This window comes from Peromyscus maniculatus, chromosome 11 (assembly GCF_049852395.1).
Source record: "Peromyscus maniculatus bairdii isolate BWxNUB_F1_BW_parent chromosome 11, HU_Pman_BW_mat_3.1, whole genome shotgun sequence".
Lineage (NCBI taxonomy): Eukaryota > Metazoa > Chordata > Mammalia > Rodentia > Cricetidae > Peromyscus > Peromyscus maniculatus.
In genome coordinates this window covers 51,124,596-51,143,247 of record NC_134862.1, presented here as the reverse complement: position 1 = coordinate 51,143,247, position 18,652 = coordinate 51,124,596, and positions in this window count along the sequence as shown.

Below are 18,652 nucleotides of genomic sequence, written 5' to 3'. Positions count from 1 at the left end.
TTATTGGACTGTTTATCTTCTGGGAAATATTTTGTGGAAAATCATTCTAAGAAAAATTTTTAAATGACACCTCAAATTAACAATAAAATGGAAATCAATATAAGAATGGGCTATGAAATAAATTTAACACCTGGTCTATGGTTCTTTCCCTTATATTTGGGGATTCCAAAATAAAAATCAGAACAAGATATACTCCCCTTGTAAATAAGCAAACATGATTAAAGAATAGAAATATACTTATAAGTTCTTATCAATAAATGCACTTGGACAAGAAATGACTTTTCTGTCTGCCCACCTTATTGCTAACAAATATACAGTTTAGTGTTTATAGACTACAGACAATAGGAAAATGAAAAACAGTCAAATTCATGGGATAAATAATACAGAACGTCAAGTTTATTTGACTTTCAATATATACACAAAGCAAAGTTTCCCTTTCTTACTTATGATAATATGAGAAAGAACAAAAACCCTGCTTCTGATGGGTTTGGTCTCCACATAAAAATGCTAAGTTAAATGTTTTTAAGATGTTCAACCTCTCCAATAATTCCTGAAGTTTGATGTTTGCTGTTCAGAAGTGATTTATGGTTAATGTGGTTCTATTTGTTAAATCATTGTAGAGTACTATAGCCGTGCTCGATTAACATCTAAACCAAAAATTATCATTGTAAATACAATACAGACAGACTATTTGAGAAAAAAAAAGATGATCAGTTTAACAGATAAATAGAATTCACACAACAAAACGATTGCATATTGTGTGTGTAGATGTTTATGTCACTACATACCCATGCATTGGTATTTATTTGTGCACATGTTTGTGCATGCACGTGATTGCCAGAGTTTAACTTCAGGTTTCATTCCTCAGGAGATATCAACTTTAATTTTTGAAGAAGAGTCTCTCATTAAATCATGGGACTCACTGATTGATGTAGGCTATACAGCCATTGTGTTCTGGGAATCTGCCTATTTCATCTTCCCAGTAACTGGATCACAAGCAAGCTCAACCACTTCTGCATTTTAGTGGACCCTAAGAGTAAACTTGGTTCTTGTATTTGCGAGTCAAGTATTTTAATATCTAAGCTATCTTCTTAGCCATCCATGACTCTTTTAAAATGAAAATGTTTATACATTGACATAGTCATTAATGGCTTTTTGTCATTTTGAATATGTGCTATACACTTGTCCATCTGCCTGAGTATATGAATGAGTGATCTGTGTGTGGTGAGTGTGTATGTGGCAGGGGGTAAGGACAACATCAGATTTTTTTGTTTTGTTTTGTTGTTTGTTGTTCTATTGCTTTTCACATTATTTATTGAAACATTGGAGCAAAGTCTCTAGTTATAGCTGTAGCTCACTGAGTTGGCCAGCCTTCTTGACCAGCAAGCTCCAAGGATCTGCCTGTCTCATTCCTGCCCCTATCACTGGGTTTACAGGCATGGCCACAACTAACTAACAAGTGAGAGCTGGGAATTCTCAGACAATTCATGTTTGCCTAGCAAGATTATTACTAACTGAGTCAACTCTCCAATCTTATCAAGGAACTTTCTAAATAAAATGAGAAATATATTCTAATACATACATATAATCCTACAATATACTTATGTATCTAATATGTCTAATAAAATTATAAATAATATGTTTACTGCTGAATCTTGAATCAAGATGTTTGATCTGACAACTGCTTTCAAAACTTTACTAGACCTCATAGCTAAAAAAAAAAAATAAAATAGCATAAATACAATGATTGAAAGAAAGAATTTAAAATTTCTCTGCAAAAATTTTCAAAATTAGTAAGAAAATTTAACAATATCTTAGAATCAAGACTGTCACTTGAAAATAATTACAACTCTACACTCTTAAGAACTTTTATAATTAATATGATTATTTTAATATAATTAATTATATTATAATAAAAAATAATAAAATGATAAAGAAGTCATTGATATTAGCATTATTATGCAAACATTTGCAAAATAGTGTAAAGTTTTTCATAAGATCTATCCTGATAAGTAAAAAATATTAAAAGGAATTAATCAAAATTAATAATATAAAAATATTATTAAATAATATTTTAATAAAATTACTCTTAGAATAAAGCTTTCAAATTTTGCCTATTATCAGTTCTTTTTTTTTTTTTTTTGGTTTTTTGAGACATGGTTTCTCTGCGTAGCTTTGCGCCTTTCCTGGAGCTCACTTGGTAGCCCAGGCTGGCCTCGAACTCACAGAGATCCGCCTGCCTCTGCCTCCCGAGTGCTGGGATTAAAGGCATGCGCCACCACCGCCCGGCCTCTATTATCAGTTCTTAATATAATATCTATAGGATTAACATAAATTCCATAAAACATAGGTTCAGAAGTATAATATTTTGGTTTTATTATAATATAATATATGAAAATCCATGTGTCTAAAGAGCCAATGAAATGAGATTTCTGGATTGCAGTAACTAAACTACTATGAAGTTGGTATAAAAATGGCAGTAAGATTAATTTATATAAAATGGATCCAAAGAGACCAGAGATCCAAAGCAGACCTCTACAATACATCAAACAAATATAATGGGGCACAAATAAATTTTAACAAATGCTAATAAAAAAAAACATATTTACCTTTACAATAAAATAAGTACCTTATATTCCTCATCAAAAATCAAAAGAATTTGTTCAGGAATTATTCATAGATCCAAATACAAAAGCAAATATAAAAGTTACTACAACGAAACATTGTATTTTCATAACCTGCAGGTGGGGAATCATAGACAGAACATAAAAACTATTAAAACAAAATAAACTAAAGAAATAACCTAATAAATGGGCTCATTAAACAGAGAAATTTGGAATAAAAATTTAAGACTGTACAGATAAAAATAAAATATGCTTGGCTCAATCTCTAAGGAGGGGACTGGACCTGCCTGGACTGAGTCTATCAGGTCGACCCCAGTCCTCGGGGAAGACCTTGATCTGGAGGAGGTGGGAATGGGGGGTGGGCTGGGGGGAAGGGGAGGGGGGCAGGAAGGGAGAGAACAAGGGAATCTGTGGCTATTATGTAGAACTGAATAGTATTATAAAATAAAAAATAAAATAAAATATAAAAAATAATAAAATATGTGTGATACACATTTGACATATTATTTGCATAGAGAATTGACTAACTATAGCAGCAATATTAAAAAAAATGTGAGGTGGAGGAAGGGGTTGTAGGAGCCAGAGGGTCAAGGACAATAGAACACCACCCACAGAATCAACTAAGCAGGGCTCATAGGTGCTCACAGAGACTGAAGTAGCCATCACAGTGCCTGCAGAAGTCTGTTCCATGTCGTGTGTGTGTGTGTGTGTGTGTGTGTGTGTGTGTGTGTGTGTGTGTGTATGTGTGTGTGTGTGTGTTTTGTGGTTGTTTAACTTAGTGTTTTTGTGACACTCCTAACAGTGATAGTGTCTCTGACTCTTTTGCTTGCTCATGGGACCCTTTTCTTCCTGCTAGGTTGCCTTGGTATGATGGTATGTCCCTAGACTTATTGCATCTTGTTATGCAGGATTAGGTTAATACCCTATGAGGGAAACCTGATCTTTTCTGAAGGGAAACAGAGGATCAGTAGGTCTGGGGGAGAGGGGAGGTGTGTGTATTGTGGTGACAAGGATGAGTGGAGATGGATATATATATATATATATATATATATATATATATATATATATATATAATTGTCACAGTTCTAGAGGTGGTGGGGCCTGAGAGAATGGAGCCTAAAAATGAGGTGGATTAAAGTCTTATGCAATATCCAACTTTATTCAGAACATCAGACAATTTATACTCTGTGGGTTAAGAGGAGTCACATGAGTAAAGTGTACAATCACAAGGAAAAGCCATACCTGGCAGACAAGCTACAGTGGTAAAAAGCATGTTTTTTGATAGAGACATGTAAATAAATAATAATAGTCAGAATAGGGAGTTGTAATCTGAAGGAAACTCACTCTGCTACACCTGGGAGGGGCACAAAAGCATCACTTCTGAATGATTCCACATTTCTGAAGAAATTGAAGTAACAAGAATCTTGTCTTGATTTCTTGGAGTTTTCTTACAAGCATTCAGAATTCTCCTTAACAAGACTCTATTCTTGGGCCCTGTTCAGACAATTAAGAGCATCCTGAGTTCTTCCTTCATGTACTCTTCATGTTTAACTTAATTAAACATAGAAATCTGAAAAATGACTTTAGCGAGAGAGATGGAGAAGAAAAAATATCTACTAGCTTCTTTAAAAGTCTATGTTCTAATTATTCTAAACCAATTCACTTCCCAAAATACATTAAAATGGTTTTATGAAAAAGAAATGAAATCATCAAAGTGTAACAGTCATGGTAATGGAAAACACTTGCTTCATAGAGCCTGTATGTCCTCCAGTGATGACTAACAGGAGAATGAATGAAAAGACAGTGATGTAAACATAAAATAAAGGTGTACCTACTTGTAATTTAGTGAAATGAAAAAGAGGCATGAAGAAATAAAAGTCAAGTCATCAATTGAAAAATACCGTAACAACTAAATAATAATTCATTAAATAGTATAAGTAAAGCCTAAATACAAAATATTATATATTTAATATGACCACCAACTTCAATTTTCATATAGGCAAAAGCTGCCTAAGCTGGAAATTATTCATAGCACATTTCCTTAGAGAGATAGGTTTCCTGATTGTAGGCTAATTAAAAATTCTCTTAGATTTATATGTCTTAACAGCAGTTGATTTAACATATATAAATGGCAAATCTCATAAAAAGTTAAGATAAGTTTCTTGAATTTCACTTCAGAAAAACATCTAGATATCAAACTACAAAGAAACATAAAATTCCAGCTGATAATGTTCATTCTGATGTTTGCGGTAATTTTTACTGTGCCCTTCTGCTTGTGCTGCAACAAAAAGGATCGATGGATACATAACAGACTGAGTAGGCAAAGACATTATAGAGCGATGACAAGATAAAATACCACAGTTTCTTAACAGAAGATTTATTGATATTCAGTGAAAACATTTTCAGGAACATTTTTACATATTATAACAAAATAAAAATAATAAAACAAGAGTGGCAAGATTGTAAAATGAAAATTGATATTATATCCAAGAACATAAGTAAATAGTAGGATATTCATTATTGCAATTTATATATTTCATATTGCTTCTGAATTTCATTAAACCAGTATGTGTAACAATCCTTCAATCAGAAGAGAATATACTTTTCAATAGTCACAAATAGAACAATTATAGTTCACATATTAACATGAATGGATCAGAATATTAAGCAAAAAACACAAGATTACAATTCTTCTAAAGACAGTAGAAGAGAAAATCTCAGGATTTCTCCACACACACATTCTCTCCTTCTATGGTGTGCAATGAACTGTTTTGCTCTCCTATGTCCTGTTATGAGGATAAGGCTTCTGCCTTAGCACTGACCTAAGACCAATGGAGCACGCAAACCCTAGACAACATTTCTGTAACTAGGAATGGAAATAAGTCTTTAATCAAAAGAAAAAACACAACAGTAATGACAACAAAATTCATATTATTGAAAAGTGTGCATGTCCAAAACAACCAAATGTTTTGTAAATTAAGAAAATAAAATGAAAATTTCTCACTGTGAAATATGCCAGTATAAATATGAAGTTCCAAGCTATGTGTTGGTAAACTGAAATTTCAAAATATATATTTAAAAACAACAAAAACAAAACAAAGAAACAAAATACATTGTAGAAAAATACAAATGAGCATTCCAAAATCCACAAGGAAAGAGAAACCCTGTTGACACAAACCTATGGAGGTGAAGAGCCACTTCATCAAAGTGTTTTATTTAATCCTCCCCCTTGTTGTGACCTGACAAGAGCAGCTTAAGGAAGGATTGGTTCCTTGTGGCCAAGGGTTCAGGGGAAGTCAATCAAGGCATGTATGGCATGAGAACAGGAGTTTAGCTGGTCACAGTGCATCCACAGTTAGGAAGTGCACAGAGAAAACACTGTGCTCCAGCAGTTTTACTTTTTTATGCACTCTGCGCTTCTATCCCATAGAATGGTGACACATACGTTTAGTGTGGATCTACTTGCCTTAAACTCAGCTAGAAAATCCTTGTAGAAATGCCCAGGAATTTGTCTACAAGTAGATGCTACAACCTGTCAAGTTGGCAATAGATGTAAAACACCACAGTAGTTGACAAAGAACACAGTGTTTAACATAATTTATCATAGGCAATTTCAAATTAAAACACTGATAAGATATCCTCTTATGCAAATGGGAACGACTAGCTTCCATACTGACAGCTGCAATTATTGGTGATGACAAGGAGCTATGGGAATGTCACTTTTTCTGGTAGAAGTACAGAAAGGGATCCTATTTTGAAAAGAGTTTAGCAGTTTCTAGCAAAGCTAAAAAATTGCATGCCTATGTATTTATATCAGGTCAATTATTTTACTCAAATTTCCTGCACATGAGTGTCTAAACCCTAAATGAGGAACAAACTAAGTTCACTTCATTAGACAAATGGTGACACTGTGATAAACCTATAATGTGGATCGTTAGTAATCTCTTGAATCAAGGCATGGGAAGACACAGAAGGGTGTTTTTGACAGATAATAAAGCTTGCCTTTATAACTATAGTGTGATGCTTTGTTTGGTACCTTTATGCATGGAGGATTTATTAACATTGTCTACTTAGATTGTTCATCGTCATCTCAAGTTGGTATCACTTCTTTGAAAGAATCATGCAAAATTCTCTTTTATAGCTATTTTAAAACAGAAATACAATATCATTTATTGTGATATGCCCTTGTGTAAAAGAACATAAAGAGATTTATTTCCAACCAGTGTAATATGTAAGAGGAGAGGAGCAGTAAGTACATTAAGAGAGAAAAATGGTCATAGGCTGCTACATTCAGGTGGTCATGATTAATAACAGACATAAGAAAATCTGGCCATAGTGACCACTGAAATGACATGATAGAGTCTTGTGACTTTTCTTTTACCAAATTCACATAATCATCAGAATCACAAACAAATAGCAGTTGCTGGTACTTTTAATATAGCTAATAGTCTTCAAAATGTCCAGGATCATAAAAAGTGAAGCAGAAGGGAGGACAGGTGCTGTACAGAGTTTGGAATGTGAACTCAGAGAAAACATACCGGGTGCCAAATATCAAAAGGACGTATAGGTTCTTAATAAGGTTTGAACTGCAGTAATGATGTCATCAGTGTTAGCAAAGCAATACTGAGAATAGCACCATATCAAAACTTCAACAACAAAGCAAACGAGAGGGAGTAGGACCAGAGTTTCTTTGCATTACTCTGTATCTCATACAAATATGAATTTTTCTGAGTAAAATGGACTTTCAAATAAATAGAGGGAATGTAGTCAAAGTATTATGATTCTTAGAGGAACCAAGTCCAAGTGTTTTGCAAACATCCTCTTTGTGTCTAAACTTTGTCATGATATCCTTTTCACTTTTTTTAAAACTCATGACCAAAAGTACTCATTTGATATTCCCACTGTTAATAATTACTTTTGCTGATTTAGTAAGTTGCCAAAATTAGTGGTTTGAAATAACACATACATTATTTTACAGAAATAGATAAAAATTCTTTTTATTTCATTCAATGTTAGAAGATGGTCTACTACAGCCATGGTGAAGTGATCACTAGGAGAACTCAGTTCACTATGCAATTCTTCACATAGTTACTTAAAGCTCTGTAGCACTGGTCAGAGCATATCAATCTATTCTATGAAAAATTCCATGGTCAATACATTTCTTGCAAATATGGTACTCATGCTACATGTTACTCATCCTATATGTGCCATTTTACCTTGCAGCCACATCGTTCTGAGTATCATTCCATCTATCAAATATCTTCTGTGTTTGACCTACTGCCTCACACCTTGCTTTCTCCAGTCAGAATATTTCCATTTTCATATTATCACTTAGATGTTATCCAACATTCCATTTTTGCAAGTAAATCCATATGATGAATTTGGGGAATTAGGATGAAATATTGTCCAGAAATTGTGATTCTCAATTTCCAGTACATAAGTAAAGATGGGCATGGAATGGCTAACATGAAATGTTACATTGCTCGCCTTGTAGTGTAATTGCTCCAGGTTTGCAAATTACAATTATTAATATACTCAAGTGTTCATGCTCTTGGTTAGGGTTTCCATTGCTATGAAAAGATGCTATGATCATGGCAACTCTTATAAAGAATAATATTTAATTGGGTGGCATAAAGTTTCAGAAGTTTAGTATTGGTAGAAATATTAAGGCAAATCCACTTAGTTAAAAGGGAGGTTTATTAGGGGTTTTACTTACAGGAAGTAAAGGGATAGGTTACAGGGTCCAGGAGAGGTGAAGTGCAGTCCAGCAGTGTTCTCTGGAGAACTCTGCTTGGTCTACCATTCAACCTCCAGGATCACCAGGAACCAAGTGAGTTGGCACATCTGGAACTCGAGTCTTAAGGGCTCCCATCTTGGTCCTTCCTCAGGGGCAGGTCATAGGCCTCAGGGGCAGTCCATAGGTAGGTGTGACAGCTACTGAAAGCCTCAATGGGAGTAGTACTTCCAGGTCAAAGCTGGAACAGCAGCCTGCTACAGTTTAGTCTGTTATCATCATGGCAGGACATGGCAGAATGCACACAGACAAAATGTTGGAGAGAGGGAGCTGAGAATCTCACATCTTGATCCACAGGCAAAAGGAAGTGAACTGAGATACTGTGCGTGGCTTGAACATATATGAGACCCCAAAGCCTGCCTCCACAGTAACACACTTCTTCCAACAGTGCCATACATACTCCAACAAAGCCACACCTCCCAACACTACCATTCTCTATGAGCTTACGGGGACCAATTACATTCAAACTACCACACTCACGTAGATCCTGCTTTGTGTCTCATTATTATGTTATTTGCACCTACCCACACTCTAAGCAATATTTAAGCCCATGTATCTATAGGCTGTTATATTTTTCTGTGATTATATTTGTAATAATTACAATAGAACAAGCCATATTTTAATATTCAGTAAACTAATGAAGTACTTTATTATAATATTTATTATTTCTCTTTAGAAAATTATTCACATTTTCACATATGCATTCATGTTTATTTATAGGATAGGAATAATATAATAATAAATATAATTTCTTTTGTGAGTGATTATTGGACTGCATGGATTATAATTAGATTTTTTCTTTCCTGTTATTTAGTCATAGTCAAATTACATAAACCCTTCACATTTTAAATACCTTCTCTCTAAATTCTCAGAGAAATGGTAATTAGTCAAACTAATCTTGTTAGGGTGTATTTTAAATTACATTTAAAACTCTTAGAATAGAGGCCACTGTTTTTACACGTTACTGAACTACAATGTAGGCAGTGAAACTAATTTCTTTTTTCTTATAAGCTTGCCATTTGACTTCCAGTAGTTGATAGATGGACCTTTTATTGAATTCTAACCTTGCCAAAGTAGTTACTTTAATAATTAAAAATAATTTGTTCCAAGTAGAAATTGATTTGTATATTTTCCTATAGATATGTTTTCAGCCCAAAGAAATTTTTAGAACATATGTTTTGATATCTCTTTTATTATCTTTTATTTTTTAAAGTAGATTTTAAATGTTATAACATGCTACTAATACTATTTTTATTATTACACTAGTCTAATTATGAAGCATGTACTTTTTGATATCTACTTATTTTAAGAACAGTAATATGAACATAATTTTACAAAAAACTTTAAGAATCTAAGAAAATAAGAGCAAGTAATTTGAAATGTCTATACATGATTAAAAAATAAATAATCTCAACCTATGCTCATGAAGTCAACCTGAATTAAATGCAGGTGCATGCAGCCACACAGAAAGTCAAAATTTAGGAGGGAACTTGTCAGAAAGCATGGGTTTGTTGAGGGGGAAAGAATAAGACAAAATAATGGGAGATTAGTAAAGTAGCATTATGTATGTGTATGAAGGTAGGAATGTTTTATTTCTTACATAAAACTACAAATACATGAATTAACATTTCATATTATATGAAAATAAGAATGCACATGCACACACATGTGCACATACACACACGTGCACACACACAAACACACACACTTATTACACTCTTTCCAACTCAAAGTCACAAATTAAAGGTCATAAATATAAAACAGAAAGTATTGGTTATATAATGGAGTTTCATAATTTTTACCTACAAATACATGAATTTGACAAATATTTACTCAGTATCTTTCTTACCATTGTGGGATAAAATATAGGCAGAACTATGGTTACTTCTAAGTAACTGACTGCATTAGTCACATAGAAAGAAACAGGTGATAGTTTGTAAATGACAAAATAAATATAGTACAATTATTTAAAGTAACAAAAAAATCAAGGGCTTATACTCTATTAAAGTTAATCATCAATGACACCCAATAATTGGTGATTAGTTATAAAAAATCACAAATCAATTGTTAATTTGCTGTGGTGAAAAAATGAACAAATATACAGTTGATGAGAATCATGCAATATGTCCAGCATTTAAGTAAAATTTTGTATAAACTAATGTAACTGGTTTTATGCATTTAAAAATACATATCAGAACACTGAGATAGGTAGTAAAAATAAAACATATATCAGATAAAATTCTTTAAAATTAGAAAAAATTCTAGTAAAATTAAAACACTAGAAATTGTTCAGAAATTTTTGCTGGCATATTATGAAAATCAGAAACCATAAATTAGTGTATAATTTATAGAGCACATACTTAAGGACTAGATGTGAAGAACTGGCTCTTTTTTGCCACTGTACAATAATGGTAGTAAACAATTTAAATTTGTATTTTGTTAAAAGACACACAAAAATAATTTCATTAAGATTTTTCCAAAAGAAGGATCAGGAAATTTTGGGCAACACCATTGATAAAATGTCAAGAAGAATACCAGTCAAATATTCATATCCACAAATTACTTTCGGTAACATACAGACTGAGATGTTCCTCTGTTATATAAACCAAATTAAAAATGCCCAAATATACCAGAATTTATTTGACTGTTTATAAGGTGTACCCATATGCATTTCAGGAAGGTAAATCTGCTTATTGTTTTTGGGGAAGCCCAGCAGCATTGTTACCATAGAACCACTGTGGTGAAATTGATGGCATTAGTTATTATACTAACAAGTAAACTTAAGAAAGCAACTACTATTTATTTAAGGTGCATGCACTAAGCAGCCCTTTAAATATTTACTGAGTCACACACTACCATAATTTCCATTTCAGAGACCTGGAACCTGATTCACCAGCATCTAAAAAGGCTTTTCCTAAAGTCATTGAGTTGTAAGTGACAGACATAAAATCTTAATCTAGACATCCCACCTCAAAGGTAAGAGTATGTTAAATCAAGAACCATAACATGAGTCATGAAAGTACAGCTTTGTGCATAAACCTGAATTGAACAGATACAACCAAGATGTTTACCATCATTTAAAATAATTGTTTCATAATATCTGAAATTTAGGTGTTTTTTTTTTAACATTTTTTCCTTTTATTTTATTTTACAATACCATTCAGTTCTACATATCAGCCACAGATTCCCTTGTTCTCCCCCTCTCCTGCCTCCCTCCCCTTCCCTTCAGTCCACTCCCAATTCCCACCTTCTCCAGGGCAAAGCCTCCCCCAAGGATTGAGATCAACCTGGTAGACTCAGTCCAAGCAGGTGCAGTCCCCTCCTCCCATGTTGAGCCAAGCGTCCCTGCATAAGCTCCAGGCTTCAAACAGCCAACTCATGCAATGAGCACAGGACCTGGTACCACTGCCTAGATGCCTCCCAAACAGATCAAGCCAATCGACTGTCTCACCTATTCAGAGGGCCTGATCCAGTTGGGGGCCCCTCAGCCTTTGGTTCATAGTTCATGTGTTTCCATTCGTTTGGCCATTTGTCCCTGTGCTTTATCCCAACTTGGTTTCAACAATTCTCGCTCATATAAACCCTCCTCTTTCTCACTAATTAGACTCCGGGCGCTCTACCCGGTGCCTAGCCATGGATCTCTGCATCCAGATTCCTCAGTCCTTGGATGGGGTTTCTGGCACGACTATTAGGGTGTTTGGCCATCCCATCACCAGAGTAGGTCAGTTCTGGCTGTCTCTCGACCATTGCCAGCAGTCTATTGTGGTGGGTATCTTTGTGGATTTCTGTGGGCCTCTTTAGCACTTTGTTTCTTCCTTTTCTCATATGGCCTTCATTTACCATGGTCTCCTATTCCTTATTCTCCCTCTATGTTCTTGATCCCGCTGGGATCTCCCGCTCCCACAGGCTCTCTTTCCCTCGACCCTTGCCCTTCATTACTCCCACTCATGTCCAGGTTGTTCATGTAGATCTCAGCCATTTCTCCGTCATTGGGCCATCCTCGTGTCTTTCATGGGGTCCTGTTTTCCAGGTAGCCTCCCTGGTGATGTGAGTAGCAGTCCAGTCATCCTTGTTCCACCTCTAGTATCCTCCTATGAGTGAGTATATACCATATTTGTCTTTTTGAATCTGGGTTACCTCATCACCAGAACCTAGCCCACCTCCAACATCTAGACCTGAACATCATAGAAATTTATGTTTTGATACAAGTTACAGTTTATTCTAAATGTTTGTAGTATGAGATTTCAGTACTCTTTTAAAAGTGTGACCATTTTGGGGATTTAAATGTAGGAATGTGAATATTCCCAGAAGGCTCCAGACACAAGGAACTGTCACACTTCATCTGCTAAGGTAATGAGAGAATTAAGAGATTTTTTTTTTTTGGAGAACAATGAACATATTAATTAAAATACATGATATATATTGTATGTTATATACTACATATAAAAGCCCTAACTTATTTGCCTTAAGCTATATGTTACTTTATAGCACAAGTGCTTCATGGCAGATATTGATTATAGAGAATGGATTGTAATGTAAATAGAACTGTGAATTTTCAACATAAAAAATTACTTTTGAATATTCATAATGATCTTTTATATAAGCAAAAATAGCTTATGTAGAAAAAATATTACTAAGTAAAAATTGTAGCCAGGTGGTAATAACATATGCTTTTAATCCCAGCACTCGGATGCCTAAGGCCGGCAGATCTCTGTGAGTTTAAGACCAGCCTGATCTACAGAATGAGTTCCAGGGCTGATGTTGGCTGTTATACGTATGGATTATGACACCAAATCTCACACATGTGCGATTATATATAGCCATTACATGGAAAAGAATGCGAAATCTGTCCTTGCTCTCTGACTCTTGAGCTCCCTTCTTTTCTTCTTGTTCTTCTGATTTTCTGTTCCTTTCCTCTCACCCTCCCTCCCTTTCTTATCCCCTCCCTCCCTTGGTGTGTGTATCTCTTTGTGTGTGTTTCTGTGTGTGCATGTCTGTGTGTCTGCCTGTCTGTCCATGTAAGCTTCCCAATGGCTTAACCTTACTAACATGATCAAGAAAGAGAAAGCCAAACATGTAGGCAATGTGGGGATTAGTCTTCCTGTCTTACTACCTACAGAGTAGGGCTAACAGGGCAAGAACCAAAAGGATATGAGTTACTAGGCAAAGGGAAGAAAGTACAAATAACATGAAATAAGAATTCCTCAACTTTTTTTTTAGTGTTATTTGATAGCTTAAATAAAAATAAATGTATAACCAGTCTACGAGATTATAATACCCTAAATGGGGAACTCTATGAATGCACTGTAAAGTAGGACCAAAATAAAAATATGTGGCCATTTTTGGCAAACTAGTTTCACTAATAGAAGACTTTAGGTCTACTAAAAGTAACAAGTTTTGAACAATGTTCATGTTACTAATTGCTAAAAGATTGGACACATTGGTATTTTTGACTTGAATATGCACAGTTTAATTAAGTGAATTTAAAAATAATTCTCAAGCAATAATGACAAGCAATTTGAAACAATTGAAAAGACATTGTACTTTATGAGCATCAGAATATTACATTCAAATAAAATATTTCATCATCCTTCTGCATTATCAATAACATTTCTTTTTAAACCATTACTGTACTAGTATTAATATATCCATCTGGAAATGCTCGTTCTTACATGGTTTCTTTGAAAAGGCTTTAGATGCCTGACTCAAATCCTAATTCATCCCAGAGTGGTCCTGAGAGGAAACAGGCTAAGAATGGGCAACGTAAAATGCTAATCTTGAGAGGAGGAAAGTATAACAGAAAAAAAAAAAGATATCCCAGATGTCTGTGGACAGTGCCTTTATTCAGAGGGTGCAAAGGACATTTATACCCTTGGACGAATGGCCAGTTGTGTCCATGCAGTGGTATGTCATTGGTTGGGGCATACTCAGGAACCAGGGGAAGGAATCTCATAAGGTCATGTAGGAAGTCTAGACTGGAAAGTTTCTGTAGTCATTTAAGCAGCAACCAGTTCCCTGACAGAGACGTGTGTTGCTACTTGCATCGGGGGACTCATCCACACTCAGGGAAGTCTAACTGCTGGGGTCTGCTGGCAGGTGGGCAAAGCAGGGAAAGAGCCAAGCTCTTGTGTCTTGTGGCTCACAGGGTGAGAAAAATCCAGGATTTTAAGCATGCTTCGACCCATCGTAGCTTCAGACCAGCCCCATATTTAGAAATGTGAATTATCTTTTAATGGCACTTTAGCAATGATTTTAATTGATTCTCACTGTTGTCCCAAAAAGTAATATTTCATCCAAGAAGTAGCAATCTAACTCACCTAATAAGCATTCTACCTCATGGCTCATCATAGGTGTCTTTCATTAAAACCTAAAAAAAATAAATAAATAAAAAAAAATGGAAGCTACATGATATTCAATCATCAGGTTTTAGTGTAACAATGGGGGAAGATATTCAAAGCCATTATGGGCATTCTTATTTAAAATTGGCTATAATAACAGCATAAAAGCACTAACTTATTTGCCTTAAACTGTATATGACATTACTGCACAAGGGATTTGGGGCACTGCAGGTGGTGACTATAGATAGTGGTGTGTGACTTAAGTAGACCTGTGGATTTTCAAAGAATAATTACTTTTGAATATCCATATTGGTCTTTTGTATGAACAAAAGCTTATGTTGAAAGAATATTAATATGGAAAAATAATGAGTTTGTATGGTTAACACACGTTGTCACGTATATAGATTATCACAGAAAATATAACATGTCACAAATTACATGTGACAGTAAATGAAGGAAAAACTATAGTAATAAACTAACAAAGATTAGTAATCATAAAACTTTCCAGATAATGCCTGAAACTAAATCTGTACAGAACATATTTAGCTATATTTATAATTATGTAAAAATTATAAAAATGAATTATTAACATGAAAAAACGGAATAGGTTTTAAAAACAAAGTCATTGAAGTTAAGTGGCAATCCTAAGTTTTCCTTTGATTTGTTTGCTTATTTAAATATTTTGTTGGTTAATTTTTGAAGATCAGTGGAGTCAAAACATTTAACAAGCTTATGACATTTTGTGACCAACTTCATTATTAATGTTACAATTAACTTAGAATGATTCTCTAAAACTCATTGATAGGTATGTGAAAGTGTTGAATTTTTAATCATGCATTATAGATTTACTCTCTTTCTTTCTCAGTGATTATGTGTGTGTGTGTGTGTGTGTGTGTGTCTGTCTGTCTGTCTGTCTGTCTGTGTCTGTGTGATGTGGAGAGACTGAAGGCTGATGAGCAGACTCCAGAAGAGGATGTTGGGCACTCAGCCCTATTGATCTTCACCTTGAGACAGGCTCTCCCCCTGAATCTGGAGGTTTCCATTTTTTCAACTAGGCCAGCAGCCAATGAGCCCCAGCTTACTTCCTGTCTCTGTTTGTAACCTCTCAGAATCTGAACACTAAGGTGAGACACACGTGCATCTGGCTACACATCACTAGTTGCTGTGAGCTCATGACTCAAACTCAGGTCCTCATTCTCATAAAGCCAGTGCTGTCATCTACTGAGTCATCTCTTCAGCCCTGCATTTTTCATAATAAAACAATTTTATGTTGTGTTTCAGATGTAATTTTATTCTTAAAACAGAAAGAATTAAACTATTCTTTCAGAAGAATGGGAAGTGAAAACCATGATATTTCTTATATTGTTAATATACTGCATTTTGTGTCATGATATAACTGTCTAGAGCAATATCACAATATTTACATCATATTATATTATATCATATCACATCATATCATATCATATATATATTAGTTTGGTTGGAATTTCCAGCTGATGTTTGCACAAGTCTGAAAACCCTGTCTGCCCTACTTTGCCAAGCCTTGTCTGTGCTGAAAAGACTCTGAACAAAGGAATGACACCAAAGTGCCCATCCAGGGACTTGTGCTGTGGAATGTTCTATATGCTGTGAATGTGTTGCTCTGATTGGTTGATCAATAAAAAGCTGATTGGCCAGTAGGAAGGCCAGGCAGGAATTATAGTTGGGATAAGCAAACAAAGAGAATTCTGGGAAGAAAAAGGCTGAGTCAGGCAGATGCCAGTCCATCATCCAGGGAGCGCCATGTAAATAGCATACAGGTAAAGCCATGGAACACATGGCATCATATAGATGAACAGAAATGGGCTGAATTTAAATATAAGAGCTAGTCAGTGGTATAACTGAGCTAATGGTGAGAGTGTGTCCAAAGGATAAAATGTAGTGTTGGCAATATGGTATAGTGTCAAAGACACATGTCACCAAGTCTGGTGACACAAGCTGATAACCAGAAGCTACATAGAAGGAAAAGAAAAAATGTTCTCAGACCTCCACACATGAGCAATGACACATTTACTCATTTATTCATACACATATGCAAATACACACATACCTTATCTATACATATATGTATCTATATGTGTAGTATATACACATGTATATGTATTATATGTATATATGTATAGTGTGTGTGTGTGTGTGTGTGTGTGTGTGTGTGTGTGTGTGTGTGTGTGTGTGTATACTAGGTACAGAAAATTTTGGTCAGAATAGGTTTATACACTTTAGACATTCAAGCTTTAGAGGTTGGAAAATTTGTCATGACCAGAAGGAACCTAAGGGGTACAAGATGTAAATAGAAGGTTATGCTGGAGCCATGGCAATAGAATAGAAAAATGATATTAGATAATGATACCTTTTAGCCATAAGCTATTGATTATAAGAATTATAACATTATAGCCGGGCAGTGGTGGCGCACGCCTTTAATCCCAGCACTCGGGAGGCAGAGCCAGGCGGATCTCTGTGAGTTCGAGGCCAGCCTGGGCTACCAAGTGAGTTCCAGGAAAAGGCGCAAAGCTACACAGAGAAACCCTGTCTCGAAAAACAAAAAAAAAAAAAAACAAACAAAAAAAAAAAAAAAAAGAATTATAACATTATATATTTGATACTGAGAAGAGACACTGTTTTGAGTTCTTGCAAATATCTGTATTATCTTTACAATCTCCCATAAGAATAACCATATCAACAATTACAGACTTTATTATATGCAACTCACAACTAAATATTATATTTTAATCCTGGAATATAAATGTTTATGATCGTGGTGGTTTGAATAAGAATGGGTCAAATAGGTTCACAGATTTGAATGCTTGTTCATTAGGCAGTAGCACTATTTGAAGGTGTGTCACTGGAGGTGGGATTTGAGATTTCAAAGGCCCCAGCTAGATCCAGAGTCTTTCTCTCTTCCTTCTTCCTGTGAATCCAGATGTAGAATTCTTAGGTTCTTCTCCAGCATCATGTCTGCCTGCATACAGCCATGCTTCTCGCCATTCGGATAATGGATTATACCTCTGAAACTGTAAGCAAGCACCAATTAAATGTTTTCCTTTATAAGCATTTCTGTGGTCGTGGTGCCGCTTTACTGAAGTAGAACACCAGCTAAGAAAATGATAATACCTACGAAATCATTGGTAGAGGATATTGAATTATATTGGTTGTTTTAAAATATACATATCCTCTCTGATAGGAAAATACTTTAACTAAATGAATAATTGCTTATGACTTGAACTAGAGTCAAGATAAACAATGACTAGTTTGACAAAACAACTTCAGAGAAGATCTAGTTATGTAGCAAATATCTCCTACCTGTAGAAACGAGGAGGTTGATGTTCAGAGTGGCAGGGAGAGCTTTTTAATTCTATACAATGCCCCTTAAGGGTTGTTTGTGAGAAAACAAAGAGTTGCATTTGTGTTTAAAAGGCTGGGTTTTTACACACACACACACACACACACACACACACACACACACACAAATACAATAATCAACACAGTATCTTTCCTCATGAAACATCCTTTAGATACTTATAGATATATTCTTAAATATCTATGTATATTTGAATGTATATATGTATGTATGTATGTATATATGGCATGAATATATGTGACATTTTCATAGGAAATGGGAGAAAATTAATAGTAAGCACATTGGTTTGCATGTATATTTATTTTCTATCCTCTATCATCCAGTTCTTTAAAGCACTTATAATACTGAAATGATAATAGTTTTAGTTTGATATGTTAAAATGATAAAATTATTTTAGTTGCTAATTATAGCCAGTTGCTTTAAAAATAAATATTATCATTTTGCCAAATAAGTACAAGAAAGGATTTTAGTAGCTTAATCATCAAGAAATGATAAATGT